At 44.9% G+C, this 20,895-nt stretch overlaps 1 pseudogene; it reads left to right on the top strand.

Annotated features, from left to right (window-relative positions):
- Positions 1-18,376, top strand: part of LOC124048146 — a 95,662-nt pseudogene extending 77,286 nt beyond the window's left edge.
- The last annotated feature ends 2,519 nt before the right edge of the window (positions 18,377-20,895 follow it).

The following is a 20,895-nucleotide window of genomic DNA, read 5'->3' as shown; positions in this document are numbered from 1 at the left end:
GACAGGACCTTGGTCAGGACTTTGACTTTCTCTTCATGGCTGTTTATTTTGTTGTCCAGCTCCTGTGCCAGGTGTAATTACTGTGTTTTCATCTTTAAATTAAAGGCAACATTGATAACGAGCGCCTGGCCATCGCTAGACAGAGAATCCCCTATCGGCTCGGTCGAATAGTTGACGATTGGCTACTCGACAAAGGTAAAAACATTCATTAAAATGCCTTTAAACTTTCAGCTAAAAGTCAACCTGAAGGAAGTTGAAACTGTGACCATCAACTAACATCTAAAATGATAAATCCATAACTAAGTTTAAACCTTATAGTAACTGTTAGAGTATAATATTGTCAGACTGTGTAAACTGTAGTGTAACTGTACTGTTCTGTAATACAGTAATTTACTGTAAACTGTAGATAAAGAGAGAGGTAATAATACCAGGTTAAACGGACAATGGGAAGATTCATCTGAATAAATGTGAAACTAATACAGATAAAAATGTACTTGTTTAAGATTTTTCATAATATTGTTTCTCCAATTGTAAACATTTAAAGTGTTCACTAAAGCATATATCAATGTTGAACATCATAATCTGTATAGTCAAAGTAAAGTTCAGAACCAGATATTACATGTAAGACTTGAGAAATGTTCAATGCACTGTTTTGTTTCAAATTGACCTCTTAACCCTCAGCAGAGCTCCTTTAAATGCCTGAACTCCCTTTAACTGTGACCAAAGACAAAGCTATGACCTGTGTGTGCTTCATAGATCTTCATATGTCTTCATAATGCTTCCTTCATTGGGCTTCTTAAGGCTGTAAAAACCATATTTGAGGATAATCAATCGATATGTCAACATGATGACTCTCTCATGATGCGTCTCCACAGCAACCGTCTCTCAGCTATCCCATCTATTCTCTTCATCCTACTCTTCCTCTCATCCTTCTTCCTCCTCTTCTCCTCTCTCCAGTCTCACACTCCAGAGTACATGTTTCATATCATGCTTTAAACATGCTAACAACATGCTAACAACTTACAACATGCTTACATCATGCTAACAACATACTTACAACATGCTTACACCCTGCTAACAACACGCTTATGACATGCTAACATCCTTACAACACCCTAACACCATGCTTACAACACCCTAACAACATGCTTACAACAACCTAACACCATGCTTACAACACCCTAACACCATGCTTACAACACCCTAACACCATGCTTACAACAACCTAACACCATGCTTACAACACCCTAACACCATGCTTACAACAACCTAACACCATGCTTACAACAACCTAACACCATGCTTACAACACCCTAACACCATGCTTACAACACCCTAACACCATGCTTACAACACCCTAACAACATGCTTACAACAACCTAACACCATGCTTACAACACCCTAACACCATGCTTACAACACCCTAACACCATGCTTACAACAACCCAAACAATGGTTACAACACCCTAACACCGTGCTTACAACACCCTAACACCATGCTTACAACAACCCAAACAATGGTTACAACACCCTAACACCGTGCTTACAACACCCTAACACCATGCTTACAACACCCTAATACCATGCTTACAACAACCTAACACCATGCTTACAACACCCTAACACCATGCTTACAACACCGTAACACCATGCTTACAACACCCTAACACCATGCTTACAACACCCTAACACCATGCTTACAACAACCTAACACCATGCTTACAACACCCTAACACCATGCTTACAATAACCTAACACCATGCTTACAACAACCTAACACCATGCTTACAACACCCTAACACCATGCTTACAACACCCTAACACCATGCTTACAACAACCTAACACCATGCTTACAACACCGTAACACCATGCTTACAACAACCTAACACCATGCTTACAACAACCTAACACCATGCTTACAACACCCTAACACCATGCTTACAACAACCCAAACAATGGTTACAACACCCTAACACCATGCTTACAACAACCTAACACCATGCTTACAACACCCTAACATCATGCTTACAACACCCTAACACCATGCTTACAACAACCTAACACCATGCTTACAACACCCTAACACCATGCTTACAACACCCTAACACCATGCTTACAACAACCCAAACAATGGTTACAACACCCTAACACCGTGCTTACAACACCCTAACACCATGCTTACAACACCCTAACATCATGCTTACAACAACCCAAACAATGGTTACAACACCCTAACACCGTGCTTACAACACCCTAACACCATGCTTACAACACCCTAATACCATGCTTACAACAACCTAACACCATGCTTACAACACCCTAACACCATGCTTACAACACCGTAACACCATGCTTACAACAACCTAACACCATGCTTACAACACCCTAACACCATGCTTACAACACCCTAACACCATGCTTACAACAACCCAAACAATGGTTACAACACCCTAACACCATGCTTACAACACCCTAACACCATGCTTACAACAACCTAACACCATGCTTACAACACCCTAACACCATGCTTACAACAACCTAACACCATGCTTACAACAACCTAACACCATGCTTACAACAACCTAACACCATGCTTACAACACCCTAACACCATGCTTACAACACCCTAACACCATGCTTACAACACCCTAACACCATGCTTACAACACCCTAACACCATGCTTACAAAACCCTAACACCATGCTTACAACAACCCAAACAATGGTTACAACACCCTAACACCATGCTTACAACAACCTAACACCATGCTTACAACAACCTAACACCATGCTTACAACACCCTAACACCATGCTTACAACAACCTAACACCATGCTTACAATACCCTAACACCATGCTTACAACAACCTAACACCATGCTTACAACAACCTAACATCATGCTTACAACACCCTAACACCATGCTTACAACACCCTAACACCATGCTTACAACAACCTAACACCATGCTTACAACACCCTAACACCATGCTTACAACAACCTAACACCATGCTTACAACAACCTAACACCATGCTTACAACACCCTAACACCATGCTTACAACAACCTAACATCATGCTTACAACACCCTAACACCATGCTTACAACAACCTAACATCATGCTTACAACACCCTAACACCATGCTTACAACAACCTAACACCATGCTTACAACAACCTAACACCATGCTTACAACAACCTAACATCATGCTTACAACACCCTAACACCATGCTTACAACAACCTAACATCATGCTTACAACAACCTAACATCATGCTTACAACACCCTAACACCATGCTTACAACTCATTAACATCATGCTTAATGTGTGTATTATCATCACACGACGACGCCTATGTATGCGTGTGTGTGTCCAGGCCGCCAGCTGACCATCTTCAACAGCCAGACGACGGTGACGGTAGGAAGAGGAAAGGAAGCAGGTCAGTTCCAGGGTCAGATGGCCGGTCTCTACTACAACGGACTGAGGATACTCAACATGGCCGCCGAGGGACACGCCCACATCCGCCTGGAGGGCAGCACACGATTGGTTGGGGACATGCCCTCCTCCTCCATCACTCCCCAATCCAGCGCTGCCGCCGGGGGCAACCGATTAGATCCCGCCTCCAATGCCGGCGACATCACCACGACAACCGCCACAAATAAGAAGCAAGGAGGAGGAACTACGCAGCAGGTAGGAAACGAACTATGACGCTATCTAAGGCATAAACAGGATAACTTAGCTATTCATAACCTCACACATATAGATTTTTTAAAAACAATTATTTCACCTTTATTTAACAAGGCAAGTCAGTTCGGAATAAATTCTTATTTACAGTGGCCTACCCTAGTCAAACCCTAACAACGCTGGGCCAATTGTTCACCGCTCTATAGGACTCCCAATCACGGCCGGTTGTGATACAGCCTGGAATCGAACCAGGGTCTGTAGTGTGACGCCTCTAGCACTGAGCTGCAGTGCCTAAGACCACTGCGTCACTCGGGAGCCCCAAATAGATACCATATACATTGCCTTCAGAAAGTATTCATACCCCTTGACTTATTTTTGTGTTACATTTTGTTGCGTTACAGCCTGAATTCAAAATGAATTCAATTGTTTTTCAAGCTCACCCATCTACACACAATAACCCATAATGACAAAGTGAAAACATCTTTTTAGAAATGTATTGAAAATTAAATACAGAAATATCTCATTTACATACAGAACCAGTCAAAAGTTTGGACACACCTACTCATTCAAGGGTTTTTCTTAATTTTTTCTATTTTCTACATTGTAGAATAATAGTGAAGACATCAAAACTATGAAATAACACATGGAATCATGTAGAAACCAAAAAAGTGTTAAAGAAATCAAAATATATTTTAGATTTTAGATTCTTCTTTGCATTGATGACAGCTTTGCACACTCTTGGTATTCTCTCAACTAGCTTCACCTGGAATGCTTTTCCAACAGTCTTGAAGGAGTTCCCACATTTGCTGAGCACTTGTTGGCTGATTTTACTTCAATCTGCGGTCCAACTCATCCCAAACCATCTCAATTGGGTTGAGGTCGGGTGATTGTGGAGACCAGGTCATCTGATGCAGCACTCCATCACTCTCCTCATTAGTCAAATAGCCCTTACACAGCCTGGAGGTTTGTTGGGTCATTGTCCTGTTGAAAAACAAATGATAGTCCCACTAAGCGCAAACCAGATGGGATGGTGTATAGCTGCAGAATGCTGTGATAGCCATGCTGGTTAAGTGTGCTTTGAATTCTAAATAAATCACTGACAGTGTCACCAGCCAAGCACCTCCATACCACCACGCCTCCTTCTCCATGCTTCACGGTGGGAACCACACAATGGGAGATCATCTGTTCACCTACTCTCTCACAAAGACATGGTGGTTGGAACCAAAAATACCCAATTTGGACTCGTCAGACCAAAGGACAGATTTCCACTGGTCTAATGTCCATTGCTCGTGTTTCTTGACCTAAGCAAGACCCTTCTTCTTATTGGTGTCCTTTAGTAGTGGTTTCTTTGCAGCAAGGCCTGATTTACGCAGTCTCCTCTGAACAATTAATGTTGAGATGTTTCTGTTACTTGAACTCTGTGAGGAATTTATTTGAGAGAGTCTGAGAGAGGCTAACTCTAATGAACTTATCCTCTGCAGCAGAGGTAACCATGAGTCAGAAATGGATTTGGACTCAAATGTGTGCTGCAATGAGCTGTGTTAACCTGCTATGAGCTGCTATGAAAGTTATGACCTGCTATGACCACCGCTTGTCTGCTATGACTAGTCAGGAGGTTATGATGATGAACAGGCTCTCTGTGTGGAGAGAGATTCAGGGTCATGAAATGTTCTGCCATGCTCTGAATTTTTTTTTTATCCAATGATGCGAGTTGCCATGGAGATAGTGAACCCTCTCTCTCTTTCTGTTGTGCTCCATAGTGTATAGCTCCTCTGGGTATAGGCTGCCAGCTGTCTCAGACATAAATAATGGAATACAGAGTTGTGCGCCTCAGGCATCAATAATGGATCTGGATGGATGGATGGATGGATGGCTGGATGGATGGAGGGAGGGTTTAAGTGACTGAGTGAGACACAGGCTGAATCCCAAATCACTCCCTTCCCCTCGCCCTTCGGCCCTCCATTGGCGCTTTCACGTGCACCTCCGCCATATGCACAAGTGTCCAAATGCTGAGGCAGTGAAAATGATCCAGGGTGTAGTGGCTAATTAGACCCTCAGCAAGGCTGCAGGCTTCAAAGCTAAGTGCTATCCCCTTACCTACAAAACAACGGAGAGGTGTTCCTAATTATATGTCACATATAAGTGCTATCCCCTTACCTACAAAACAACGGAGAGGTGTTCCTAATTATATGTCATATGCATTTGTTTATGTCGGGTTTGGAGACTTGACACATGTATCAGATGAAATACCTCCCAAATGAAATGTTTAACTGTTACTAACCTTTACATCTGGTGGGATTTGTGCAATAGAATTTCATGCTCATTTTATTATTTAAAAGTGGAACATGAATTGCATCATTTAAATCGCCAGTGTGTCCCGACGTTGATGGGTTTACTGATCCCCTCTCCACTCTCTGGAAGTCACTCTGAGCAACACGTGACAACGGAGGGCCCTCAGAGCGAGTTGGTAGGGGCGAGGCGGTGGTTTGAGATTCACCGACAGTGTGTGTGTGTGTGTGTGTGTGTGTGTGTGTGTGTGTGTGTGTGTGTGTGTGTGTGTGTGTGTGTGTGTGTGTGTGTGTGTGTGTGTGTGTGTGTGTGTGTGTGTGTGTGTGTGTGTGTGTGTGTGTGTGTGTGTGTGTGTGTGTGTGTGTGTGTGTGCGTACGTGTGTGTGTGTGCAGTCGGTGGTATACCAAGATAGGAATTAGGTCATATGTATGCTTGATATGGTGCAGTGGGTGTGTGTGTGTGTTTCTTCCTGAATTTAGTGAGATTCCCTCCTATGAGTCTGAATTATTAATAATGTTGAAGAGTGTCAACTCTGTCTCACTCTGCTCAATTTAGTTTGGATGTTTTTCTGTGTGTGTGTGTATGCTTTGTGTGTGTGTGTGTGTGTGTGTGTGTGTGTGTGTGTGTGTGTGTGTGTGTGTGTGTGTGTGTGTGTGTGTGTGTGTGTGTGTGTGTGTGTGTGTGTGTGTGTGTGTGTGTGTGTGTGTGTGTGTGTGTGTGTGTGTGTGTGCGCGTGTGCGTGTGCGTATGCGTATGTGTGTGTATAGCATTTGTGCGTGTGTGAGTGCGTGCGTGTGTTCGTGTGTTTTATGGGTAGAACCAACTATAGCAACCTCAGACCCCCCCTCTCTCGCTCTGTCTCCTCTTGCTCTCTCTCTCTCTCTCTCTCTCTCTCTCTCTTTCTCTCTCTCTCTCTCTCTCTCTCTCTCTGTCAGCAGTGATAGGTAGTTAGTGTATCAGTACATCTCCTATTCTCTCCTCGTTCCTCCACGCTGACAGAGCTGCTGCTAACAGATGTGTGTGTGTTTCTGAAGACAGTGGCAGAGCAGTGTGTGTTAACCGTTTGTGTGTGTGTGTGTGTGTGTGATGTGTGAGCTAGGCAGTCAGGCAGGCATGGACGCTCGTTGGCATTGTTCAGCTGATCAGGTACTGATTTTACTCCTTCAGCATGATCACATCTTCCTCCTTCAGTTCATCTCTCTATCATTCCCTTTTCTTTTCTCTCTCTCCCTTTCTTTATCTGTCTCTCACTCGCTCTCCCTTTCATTATCCATCTGTGCTGGAAGGCAGCATGCATCACTGCCAGACAAAGAGAGGGAGAGATAAGGCTGTAGAGGAGAGGCGGAGAGACAGAGCGATAAAGAGGAGATGAGGCTATAGGAAGAGGTTGGCATTGTTCACAAGTGTGGAACAGACTTTTAATTGGCTCACTTTTAATTGACAACTTAAAAGGGTGGCTGAAGTTTGATTGACAGGTCTGTAGTTTGATTGGCATGTGAGTAGAGGTCAGCTGAGGAAACAGTTCCCTTTTGATAAGATGGAAAATGCTGAATCAAGTTGAATTCTAATGGTATTGAAAGGCTGTCTTTAGTTATACCAGTTTGATCAAATCAAATCACATCTTATTCGTCACATACACATATTTAGCAGATGTTATTGCGAGTGTAGCGAAATGCTTTGTTCCTAGCTCCAATAGTGCAATAATATCTAACAATACACAACGATGCACATTTAAAAAGTAAAAGAATGTAATTAGGAAATATAGAAATATTAGGACGAGCAATGTCGGAATCCGGAGTATATATATATATATATATATATATATACATATATAGTACCAGTCAAAAGTTTGGACACACCTACTCATTCAAGGGTTTTCTATATGTTTTATATTTTCTACATTGCAGAATAAAAACTATAAAATAACACATGGAATCATGTAGTAACCAAAATAGTATTAAACAAATTAAAATATATTTTATTTATTTTTGAGATTCTTCAAAGTAGCCACCCTTTGCCTTGATGACAGCTTTGCACACTCTTGGCATTCTCTCAACCAGCTTCATGAGGTAGTCTCCTGGAATGCATTTCAATTAGCAGGTGTGCCTTGTTAAAAGTTCATTTGTGGAATATTTTTAGTTCTTAATGCGTTTGAGCCAATCAGTTGTGTTGTGACAAGGTAGTGGTGGTATACTGAAGATAGCCCTATTTGGTAAAATACCAAGTCCATATTATAGAAAGAACAGCTCAAATAAGCAAAGAGAAATTACAGTCCATCATTACTTTAAGACATGAAGGTCAGTCAATCCTGGAAATTTCAGTGCAGTCGCAAAAACCATGAAGTGCTATGATGAAACTGGCTCTCATGAGGATCGCCACAGGAAAGGAAGACCCAGAGTTACCTCTGCTGCAGAGGATATGTTCATTAGAGTTAACAGCCTCAGATTGCAGCACAAATAAATGCTTCACGGAGTTCAAGTAACAGACACATCTCAACATCAACTGTTCAGAGGAGACTGTGTGAATCAGGCCTTGCTGCAAAGAAACCACTACTAAAGGACACCAATATGAAGACAAGACTTGCTTGGGCCACGAATCACGAGCAATGGACGTTAGACCGGTGGAAATCTGTCCTTTGTTCTGAGTCCAGATTTGCGATTTTTGGTTCCAACCGCTGTGTGTTTGTGAGACGCAGAGTAGGTGAACAGATGATGTCCCCATGTGTGGTTCCCACCGTGAAGCATGGAGGAGGAGGTGTGATGGTGTGTGGGTGCTTTGCTGGTGACACTGTCAGTGATTTATTTAGAATTCAAGGCACACTTAACCAGCATGGCTACCACAGCATTCTGCAGATATACACCATTCCATCTGGTTTGCGCTTAGTGGGACTATCATTTGTTTTCAACAGGGCAATGACCCAAAACACACCTCCAGGCTTTGTAAGGGCTATTTGACCAAGAAGGAGAGTGATGGAGTGCTGCATCAGATGACCTGGCCTCCACAATCACCCGACCTCAACCCAATTGAGATGGTTTGGGATGAGTTGGACCGCAGAGTGAAGTAAAAGCAGCCAGCAAGTGCTCAGCATATGTGGGAACTCCTTCAAGACTGTTGGAAAAGCATGCCAAGACTGTGCAAAGCTGTCATCAAGGCAAAGGGTGGCTACTTTGAAGAATCTCAAATATAAAATGTATTTTTATTTGTTTAACACTTTTTGGGTTACTACATGATTCCATATGTGTTATTTCATAGTTTTGATATGTTCACTGTTATTCTACAATGTCGAAAATAGTTTTTTTTTAAATAGTAAAAAAATAAGAAAAACCCTTGAATGAGTAGATGTGTTCAAACTGTGTGATTGGATGTATATACATTACAGACAGAATATGGATAGAATATTATATGTACAACAATAGTTAAATAGGGTGGCCTCGACTAGAATACAGTATATACATATGAAATGAGTAAAACAGTATGTAAACATTATTCAATTGACCAGTGTTCCATGTCTATGTGCATAGGGCAGCAAGCCTTTAAGGTGCAGAGAGATGGAGGATTTTACAGTAACAAGTATCACATTGATCTAAAGAAACACATCTGCTTACAGGTGTGATTTTTGATTTGCTAATTAGCAAAAGTGAAATCTATCACATCGTTGCAAGAAGTACCTGGCTGATGTCGTAATTCGTTTGATGTTAGCTTGTATAGCGCTTTTGTACTAGACTTGTGTCGTGCTGCATTTCGGTTATCTTGGGATGCGTATTCGTCAAAATATTTTTCGCCCATTTCTTTTGTGAGGTTTTTATGGATTCTAGTCCTCTTCTATGTTGGGTTCTAGACCTGTTCTATATATCTGGTTCTGCTGTTCTCTCCTGTCTCAGTACAGAGGTTAGTTATGACTACTGCAATGCATCACACTTCTATTTTAATTCATCACTGACTCTGTGTGGCTTTAACACATGCACACACACACACACGTTTATGCACACACACACATTTCTCAGCTGTAAAGTCGATGTTTGAGTCTCGCTCATGAATATGATTAGCATGATGTTAACTTAAGCTGCACCACTTTGTCTCCTTCCTTCTTTCCTTATGACTGTCCTTATCCTGTCCTTTCTCCCTCTCTCCCTCCATTACTCTCTTTCCTCCATCTCGCTCTCTCTCCCTCCATTACTCTCTTTCCTCCATCTCGCTCTCTCTCCCTCCATTACTCTCTTTCCTCCATCTCGCTCTCTCTCCCTCCATTACTCTCTTTCCTCCATCTCGCTCTCTCTCCCTCCATTACTCTCTCTTTCCTCCATCTCGCTCTCTCTCCCTCCATTACTCTCTTTCCTCCATCTCGCTCTCTCTCCCTCCATTACTCTCTCTTTCCTCCATCTCGCTCTCTCTCCCTCCATTACTCTCTCTTTCCTCCATCTCGCTCTCTCTCCCTCCATTACTCTCTCTTTCCTCCATCTCGCTCTCTCTCCCTCCATTACTCTCTCTTTCCTCCATCTCGCTCTCTCTCCCTCCATTACTCTCTCTTTCCTCCATCTCGCTCTCTCTCCCTCCATTACTCTCTCTTTCCTCCATCTCGCTCTCTCTCCCTCCATTACTCTCTCTTTCCTCCATCTCGCTCTCTCCCAACATAGCTCTTTCCTTTTCTCTCCCTTTCTCCAACACTCCACTCCTCCTCTATCTCCCTCTTCTCTCTCTCTATCTCCCTTTTCTCTCTCTCTCTCTCTCTCTCTCTCTCTCTCTCTCTCTCTCTCTCTCTCTCTGTCTCTCTCTCTCTCTCTCTCTCTCTCTCTCTCTCTCTCTCTCTCTCTCTCTCTGTCTCTCTCTGTCTCTCTCTATCTCCCTCTTCTCTCTCTCTCTCTCTCTCTCTCTCTCTCTCTCTCTCTCTCTCTCTGTCTCTCTCTCTCTCTGTCTCTCTCTCTCTCTCTCTGTCTCTCTCTCTCTCTCTCTGTCTCTCTCTCTCTCTCTCTCTCTCTCTCTCTGTCTCTCTCTCTCTCTCTGTCTCTCTCTCTCTCTCTCTCTCTCTCTCTCTCTCTCTCTCTCTCTCTCTCTCTCTCTCTCTCTCTCTGTCTCTCTCTGTCTCTCTCTCTCTGTCTCTCTCTATCTCCCTCTTCTCTCTCTCTCTCTCTCTCTCTCTCTCTCTCTCTCTCTCTCTCTCTGTCTCTCTCTCTCTCTCTCTCTCTGTCTCTCTCTCTCTCTCTCTCTCTCTCTGTCTCTCTCTCTCTCTCTCTCTCTCTCTCTCTCTGTCTCTCTCTCTGTGTCTCTCTCTCTCTCTCTGTCTCTCTCTCTCTCTCTCTCTCTAGTGGTGAGTGTCAGTGTTTCGTGTCTCTCAGTGAAACACTCCCTTTTTATTTCCCTTCATTTTAATGGCTTGAACTTTGAGTTGCCATGGCAACAGGAGGGAGAGGAGAGAGGGTGCTGCCCGAGAAGGTGGGGGGGGGGGTAGGACATGGAGATCTGGGCAGAGACATGAAGGATTCTTAGTTACTACACTGTACTGTATACTGTTGGTTAGTTACCAGCCTGATCACTGGAAATAGACTAGGAATTCAGACGTTTGAAAAGGTCCTGATAGCATCGATATTTTCCTTCCTCTGCACTCTCCTATTGCCCAGCACTGGCGCAAATTCATGAAGCTCGGGCCGGAGCAGGCCCGAGAGGGGAGGAAGAAAGGAAAGAGAGGGAGAGAGGGGAGGAAGAAAGGAAAGAGAGGGTGAAAGGAGATAGGGAAGGAGAAAGGCGAAAGGGGGTGAAAGGAAAGGAAAGAGAGGGAGAGAGGGGAGAAAGAAAGGAGAGAGAGGGTGAAAGGAAAGAGAGGGAGAGAGGGGAGGAAGAAAGGAGAGAGAGGGAGAAATGAGATAGGGAAGGAGAAAGGCGAGAGGGGGTGAAAGGAAAGGAAAGGAAAGAGGGTAGGAGAAAGGAGAGAGGTCGGAGAAGAAAGGAGAGAGAGGGTGAAAGGAAAGGAAAGAGAGGGAGAGAGGGGAGGAAGAAAGGAGAGAGAGGGAGAAAGGAAAGGAAAGAGAGGGAGAGAGGGGAGGAAGAAAGGAGAGAGAGGGTGAAAGGAAAGGAAAGAGAGGGAGAGAGGGGAGGAAGAAAGGAGAGAGAGGGAGAAAGGAGATAGGGAAGGAGAAAGGCGAGAGGGGGTGAAAGGAAAGGAAAGAGGGTAGGAGAAAGGAGAGAGGTCGGAGAAGAAAGGAGAGAGGGGAGGAGAAAGGAGAGAGGGAATGAGGGAGAAGAAAGGGAAGAGGAGGAAGGGGAGGAGGAAAGGATGAGTGTATTCCTCCCTTGTGATTAGATCACAGCTGGTAACTAACAACTCTGTCTTCTCACTCGCTCTCTCTCCGCCTCTCTTTTCACAATTTGGCAGTTTGCCAGGACACGCGTGTGTGTGTGTGTGTGTGTGTGTGTGCGTGCGTGCGTGCGTGCGCGAGGATGTCATGTTCATGCATCCAGAAAATCTAAATGTGTTTGACTTCAAGTTGAGCGTTTTATTGTGTTCTGTTGGTAGAATGAGAGGAGCTCTCTGAAAATAGATTACATGTAGACATGTAGATATCATTAACGTGAAAGACTTCAGGGATGAATAAATGACTAAAAAACAATAGTGTGTGTTTTATGATCTAACGTCTCTCTCCAGTCAACAGACGACCTGCTGGTGGCATCAGCTGAGTGTCCCAGTGATGACGAGGACATTGACCCATGTGACCCCAGCTCTGGTAATACATACCATATAGAGTACATTATACTACTGCTGCTATAGTACTACTGCTATAGTAGTACTTCTATACTACTAACCTCACACACTAACAGTCTGGCTAGACTAGATTGAAAAAATATTTTAGAAGGTTTTGTGTGAAGCAGAAAGTTTACCCTGCGATCACACATTTGCACCATTTGCTGCATTAAATTCTGCAGTGCAAGTGAAAATAGAGCACTGTCCTATATTATTTTCCCAATAATAATAATACTTTTTTATTTGACCTTTTATATAACTAGGCAAGTCAGTTAAAAACAAATTATTCTTTACAATGACAGCCTGGGAACAGTGGGTTAACTGCCTTGTTCAGGGGCAGAATGACAGATTTGTACCTTGTCAGCTCGGGATTTGATCTGGCAACCTTTCGGTTACTAGTCCAACACTCTAACCACTATGCTACCTGCTGGTTACTAGTCCAACACTCTAACCACTAGGCTACCTGCTGGTTACTAGTCCAACACTCTAACCACTAGGCTACCTGCTGGTTACTAGTCCAACACTCTAACCACTAGGCTACCTGCTGGTTACTAGTCCAACACTCTAACCACTAGGCTACCTGCTGGTTACTAGTCCAACACTCTAACCACTATGCTACCTGCTGGTTACTAGTCCAACACTCTAACCACTAGGCTACCTGATGGTTACTAGTCCAACACTCTAACCACTAGGCTACCTGCTGGTTACTAGTCCAACACTCTAACCACTATGCTACCTGCTGGTTACTAGTCCAACACTCTAACCACTAGGCTACCTGCTGGTTACTAGTCCAACACTCTAACCACTATGCTACCTGCTGGTTACTAGTCCAACACTCTAACCACTAGGCTACCTGCTGGTTACTAGTCCAACACTCTAACCACTAGGCTACCTGCTGGTTACTAGTCCAACACTCTAACCACTATGCTACCTGCTGGTTACTAGTCCAACACTCTAACCACTAGGCTACCTGCTGGTTCCTAGTCCAACACTCTAACCACTAGGCTACCTGCTGGTTCCTAGTCCAACACTCTAACCACTAGGCTACCTGCTGGTTACTAGTCCAACACTCTAACCACTAGGCTACCTGCTGGTTCCTAGTCCAACACTCTAACCACTATGCTACCTGCTGGTTCCTAGTCCAACACTCTAACCACTATGCTACCTGCTGGTTCCTAGTCCAACACTCTAACCACTAGGCTACCTGCTGGTTCCTAGTCCAACACTCTAACCACTAGGCTACCTGCTGGTTACTAGTCCAACACTCTAACCACTAGGCTACCTGCTGGTTACTAGTCCAACACTCTAACCACTAGGCTACCTGCTGGTTACTAGTCCAACACTCTAACCACTAGGCTACCTGCTGGTTACTAGTCCAACACTCTAACCACTAGGCTACCTGCTGGTTACTAGTCCAACACTCTAACCACTAGGCTACCTGCTGGTTACTAGTCCAACACTCTAACCACTATGCTACCTGCTGGTTACTAGTCCAACACTCTAACCACTAGGCTACCTGCTGGTTACTAGTCCAACACTCTAACCACTAGGCTACCTGCTGGTTCCTAGTCCAACACTCTAACCACTAGGCTACCTGCTGGTTACTAGTCCAACACTCTAACCACTATGCTACCTGCTGGTTCCTAGTCCAACACTCTAACCACTAGGCTACCTGCTGGTTACTAGTCCAACACTCTAACCACTAGGCTACCTGCTGGTTCCTAGTCCAACACTCTAACCACTAGGCTACCTGCTGGTTACTAGTCCAACACTCTAACCACTAGGCTACCTGCTGGTTACTAGTCCAACACTCTAACCACTAGGCTACCTGCTGGTTACTAGTCCAACACTCTAACCACTAGGCTACCTGCTGGTTCCTAGTCCAACACTCTAACCACTAGGCTACCTGCTGGTTCCTAGTCCAACACTCTAACCACTAGGCTACCTGCTGGTTACTAGTCCAACACTCTAACCACTATGCTACCTGCTGGTTACTAGTCCAACACTCTAACCACTATGCTACCTGCTGGTTACTAGTCCAACACTCTAACCACTAGGCTACCTGCTGGTTACTAGTCCAACACTCTAACCACTAGGCTACCTGCTGGTTACTAGTCCAACACTCTAACCACTAGGCTACCTGCTGGTTACTAGTCCAACACTCTAACCACTAGGCTACCTGCTGGTTACTAGTCCAACACTCTAACCACTATGCTACCTGCTGGTTACTAGTCCAACACTCTAACCACTAGGCTACCTGCTGGTTACTAGTCCAACACTCTAACCACTAGGCTACCTGCTGGTTACTAGTCCAACACTCTAACCACTAGGCTACCTGCTGGTTACTAGTCCAACACTCTAACCACTAGGCTACCTGCTGGTTACTAGTCCAACACTCTAACCACTATGCTACCTGCTAGTTACTAGTCCAACACTCTAACCACTAGGCTACCTGCTGGTTACTAGTCCAACACTCTAACCACTAGGCTACCTGCTGGTTCCTAGTCCAACACTCTAACCACTAGGCTACCTGCTGGTTACTAGTCCAACACTCTAACCACTATGCTACCTGCTGGTTCCTAGTCCAACACTCTAACCACTAGGCTACCTGCTGGTTACTAGTCCAACACTCTAACCACTAGGCTACCTGCTGGTTCCTAGTCCAACACTCTAACCACTAGGCTACCTGCTGGTTACTAGTCCAACACTCTAACCACTAGGCTACCTGCTGGTTACTAGTCCAACACTCTAACCACTAGGCTACCTGCTGGTTACTAGTCCAACACTCTAACCACTAGGCTACCTGCTGGTTCCTAGTCCAACACTCTAACCACTAGGCTACCTGCTGGTTACTAGTCCAACACTCTAACCACTAGGCTACCTGCTGGTTACTAGTCCAACACTCTAACCACTAGGCTACCTGCTGGTTCCTAGTCCAACACTCTAACCACTAGGCTACCTGCTGGTTACTAGTCCAACACTCTAACCACTAGGCTACCTGCTGGTTACTAGTCCAACACTCTAACCACTAGGCTACCTGCTGGTTACTAGTCCAACACTCTAACCACTAGGCTACCTGCTGGTTACTAGTCCAACACTCTAACCACTAGGCTACCTGCTGGTTACTAGTCCAACACTCTAACCACTAGGCTACCTGCTGGTTACTAGTCCAACACTCTAACCACTAGGCTACCTGCTGGTTACTAGTCCAACACTCTAACCACTAGGCTACCTGCTGGTTACTAGTCCAACACTCTAACCACTAGGCTACCTGCTGGTTCCTAGTCCAACACTCTAACCACTAGGCTACCTGCTGGTTACTAGTCCAACACTCTAATCACTATGCTACCTGCTGGTTACTAGTCCAACACTCTAACCACTAGGCTACCTGCTGGTTCCTAGTCCAACACTCTAACCACTAGGCTACCTGCTGGTTACTAGTCCAACACTCTAACCACTAGGCTACCTGCTGGTTACTAGTCCAACACTCTAACCACTATGCTACCTGCTGGTTACTAGTCCAACACTCTAACCACTAGGCTACCTGCTGGTTACTAGTCCAACACTCTAACCACTAGGCTACCTGCTGGTTACTAGTCCAACACTCTAACCACTAGGCTACCTGCTGGTTACTAGTCCAACACTCTAACCACTAGGCTACCTGCTGGTTACTAGTCCAACACTCTAACCACTAGGCTACCTGCTGGTTACTAGTCCAACACTCTAACCACTAGGCTACCTGCTGGTTACTAGTCCAACACTCTAACCACTAGGCTACCTGCTGGTTACTAGTCCAACACTCTAACCACTAGGCTACCTGCTGGTTACTAGTCCAACACTCTAACCACTAGGCTACCTGCTGGTTACTAGTCCAACACTCTAACCACTAGGCTACCTGCTGGTTCCTAGTCCAACACTCTAACCACTAGGCTACCTGCTGGTTACTAGTCCAACACTCTAACCACTAGGCTACCTGCTGGTTCCTAGTCCAACACTCTAACCACTAGGCTACCTGCTGGTTCCTAGTCCAACACTCTAACCACTAGGCTACCTGCTGGTTACTAGTCCAACACTCTAACCACTAGGCTACCTGCTGGTTACTAGTCCAACACTCTAACCACTAGGCTACCTGCTGGTTACTAGTCCAACACTCTAACCACTAGGCTACCTGCTGGTTACTAGTCCAACACTCTAACCACTAGGCTACCTGCTGGTTACTAGTCCAACACTCTAACCACTAGGCTACCTGCCGCATACATATCATTTTATATCACTTTTCATGAACTGAAAGACGCTTTACAGTATCAAGGAAGCCTAAATCTAAACAAAAACAATGCCAGATTAAACAGAAAGATGCTGGCAGCCAGATTAAACAGAAATATGCTGGCAGCCAGATTAAACAGAAAGATGCTGGCAGACAGATTAAACAGAAATATGCTGGAAGCCAGATTAAACAAAAAGATGCTGGCAGCCAGATTAAACAGAAAGATGCTGGCATCCAGATTAAACAAAAAGATGCTGGCAGCCAGATTAAACAGAAAGATGCTGGCAGCCAGATTAAACAGAAATATGCTGGCAGCCAGATTAAACAGAAAGATGCTGGCAGACAGATTAAACAGAAATATGCTGGCAGCCAGATTAAACAAAAAGATGCTGGCAGCCAGATTAAACAGAAAGATGCTGGCATCCAGATTAAACAAAAAGATGCTGGCAGCCAGATTAAACAGAAAGATGCTGGCATCCAGATTAAACAAAAAGATGCTGGCAGCCAGATTAAACAGAAAGATGCTGGCAGCCAGATTAAACCAAAAGTTGCTGGCAGCCAGATTAAACAAAAAGATGCTGGCAGCCAGATTAAACAGAAAGATGCTGGCAGACAGATTAAACAAAAAGATGCTGGCAGACAGATTAAACAGAAAGATGCTGGCAGCCAGATTAAACAGAAAGATGCTGGCAGCCAGATTAAACAAAAAGATGCTGGCAGCCGGATTAAACAGAAAGATGCTGGCAGCCAGATTAAACAAAAAGAGGCTGGCAGCCGGATTAAACAGAAAGATGCTGGCAGCCAGATTAAACAGAAAGATGCTGGCAGCCGGATTAAACAGAAAGATGCTGGCAGCCAGATTAAACAGAAAGATGCTGGCAGCCAGCATTGAATAAAATACTCTCTCTATCTCCCCCTCTCCCTCCCCTCCTCCTCCCTCCAGCAGCCCACCCCCCTCTCCCGGAGATCAAGCCGTTCCCGGGGACGTCGGAGGTGGTAAGGGAATCCAGCAGCACCACAGGCATGGTGGTGGGCATTGTGGCGGCCGCCGCCCTCTGCATCCTTATCCTGCTCTACGCCATGTACAAGTACCGCAACCGGGACGAGGGCTCGTACCACGTGGACGAGAGCCGCAACTACATCAGTAACTCTGCCACCCAGCCTAACGGCAGCACCAAGGACAAGCCGCTGGGCATCGCCAAGATCTCCAAGAACAAGAACAACAAAGACAAGGAGTACTACGTGTGAGGAGAGGAGGAACTAACTAATGACATTTATATACACCCGTGGAGGCTGCTGAGTGGGGGACGGCTCATAATAATGTCTGGAACGGAGCAAATGGAATGGTATCAGACACATCAAAGATGTGGTTTCCATGTGGTTGATACCATTCCATTGACTCCATTCCAGACACATTTATGAGCCGTCCTCCCCTCAGCAGCCCCCACTGACATATATACATATACACGTATACACACATACAATACAGGAGGACATGCTCTGATACACACACTACACACACACACAGAAAATTACACACACACACACACACAGAGTGAGACGAAGAGACTGTCATGAGGGCAGAGGCCCATGCTGTACAGTAATAGCCACTCACCACAGCCTCTCTGTGTTCAACCAGAATATAGCAAGCAGATAGTAAAGGACCAGTAAAGAGCAATTATTTTAAAGGACCAGTCTCCCGTCTCTCTCTGGTATAAACTGTCCTGTGGACTCAGAAAGAGGAGGGGGGAGCAGGGTCAGAGAGAGGATGGGGGAGCAGGGTCAGAGAGAGGAGGGGGAGCAGGGTCAGAGAGAGGAGGGGGAGCAGGGTCAGAGAGAGGAGGGGGAGCAGGGTCAGAGAGAGGAGGGGGAGAAGGGTCAGAGAGAGGAGGGGGAGCAGGGTCAGAGAGAGGAGGGGGAGCAGGGTCAGAGAGAGGAGGGGGAGCAGGGTCAGAGAGAGGAGGGGGGAGCAGGGTCAGAGAGAGGATGGGGGAGCATATCAGAGAGAGACAAAATCAGAATAACCAGATTAACACCCTGATAAACTCAGTTATAGTTGAGTGTAAGACTGGTGTTTAGTCCAATGGTATAACACCAGATTACCTGAACCTAGCCCTAACCCACAAGTCAGCAGGATGGACGTTACCCCGGCAACAAGACAGGAAGAGCCACACCCACCAGGGTTGCCATGGTGGCTTGATACGCCGACTCGCTATAGGTAGGTGGGAGAAGGAGCTTTGTGTGTTTCAAGTGTTGCTGGGACGTTTATTGTACAAAACAATACAACGTCACAACGTGATATCAACCTATCAACACTATGGAAACAAAAGACTTTGACTCTGGAGAGGAGACCAGACACCAGAACTAACTACCTACCTACCTACCTATCTACACATACCACATATATTATATATATATATATATATATATACACCAAAATTTCATCACTGACTCTATGATGCCAACGAAATGTGAGATGATGATGACGAAGACGCTGATGAAGAAAAGAGGAAGAATGAAAATGTTTGCAGTTTAAACTCTATGGGGAAATTGTTGCACGTTGAATTATCTTACTCCATGTGTTGCTAACAGAGCAGAGACTACAGGGGTTACTCCTAAACTCAGCACAGCCATGACCTACCACCTGACCTACCAACTGGGTTTATAACAAACTACCACCTGACCTACCACCTGGGTTTATAACAAACTACCACCTGACCTACCAACTGGGTTTATAACAAACTACCACCTGACCTACCACCTGGGTTTATAATAAACTACCACCTGACCTACCACCTGGGTTTATAACAAACTACCACCTGACCTACCAACTGGGTTTATAACAAACTACCACCTGACCTACCAACTGGGTTTATAACAAACTACCACCTGACCTACCAACTGGGTTTATAACAAACTACCACCTGACCTACCAACTGGGTTTATAACAAACTACCACCTGACCTACCAACTGGGTTTATAACAAACTACCACCTGACCTACCACCTGGGTTTATAATAAACTACCACCTGACCTACCACCTGACCTACCAACTGGGTTTATAATAAACTACCACCTGACCTACCACCTGGGTTTATAACAAACTACCACCTGACCTACCACCTGGGTTTATAACAAACTACCACCTGACCTACCAACTGGGTTTATAACAAACTACCACCTGACCTACCACCTGGGTTTATAATAAACTACCACCTGACCTACCACCTGACCTACCAACTGGGTTTATAATAAACTACCACCTGACCTACCACCTGACCTACCACCTGGGTTTATAACAAACTACCACCTGACCTACCACCTGGGTTTATAACAAACTACCACCTGACCTACCACCTGGGTTTATAATAAACTACCACCTGACCTACCAACTGGGTTTATAATAAACTACCACCTGACCTACCACCTGACCTACCAACTGGGTTTATAATAAACTACCACCTGACCTACCAACTGGGTTTATAATAAACTACCACCTGACCTACCACCTGACCTACCAACTGGGTTTATTATAAACTACCACCTGACCTACCAACTGGGTTTATAATAAACTACCACCTGACCTACCACCTGACCTACCAACTGGGTTTATAATAAACTACCACCTGACCTACCACCTGACCTACCAACTGGGTTTATAATAAACTACCACCTGACCTACCACCTGGGTTTATAATAAACTACCACCTGACCTACCACCTGACCTACCACCTGGGTTTATAATAAACTACCACCTGACCTACCAACTGGGTTTATAATAAACTACCACCTGACCTACCAACTGGGTTTATAATAAACTACCACCTGACCTACAACCTGACCTACCACCTGGGTTTATAATAAACTACCACCTGACCTACCAACTGGGTTTATAATAAACTACCACCTGACCTACCACCTGAC

Source organism: Oncorhynchus gorbuscha, linkage group LG11 (genome assembly GCF_021184085.1).
Source record: "Oncorhynchus gorbuscha isolate QuinsamMale2020 ecotype Even-year linkage group LG11, OgorEven_v1.0, whole genome shotgun sequence".
NCBI lineage: Eukaryota > Metazoa > Chordata > Actinopteri > Salmoniformes > Salmonidae > Oncorhynchus > Oncorhynchus gorbuscha.
This window is presented reverse-complemented; position numbering and strand designations above follow the sequence as displayed.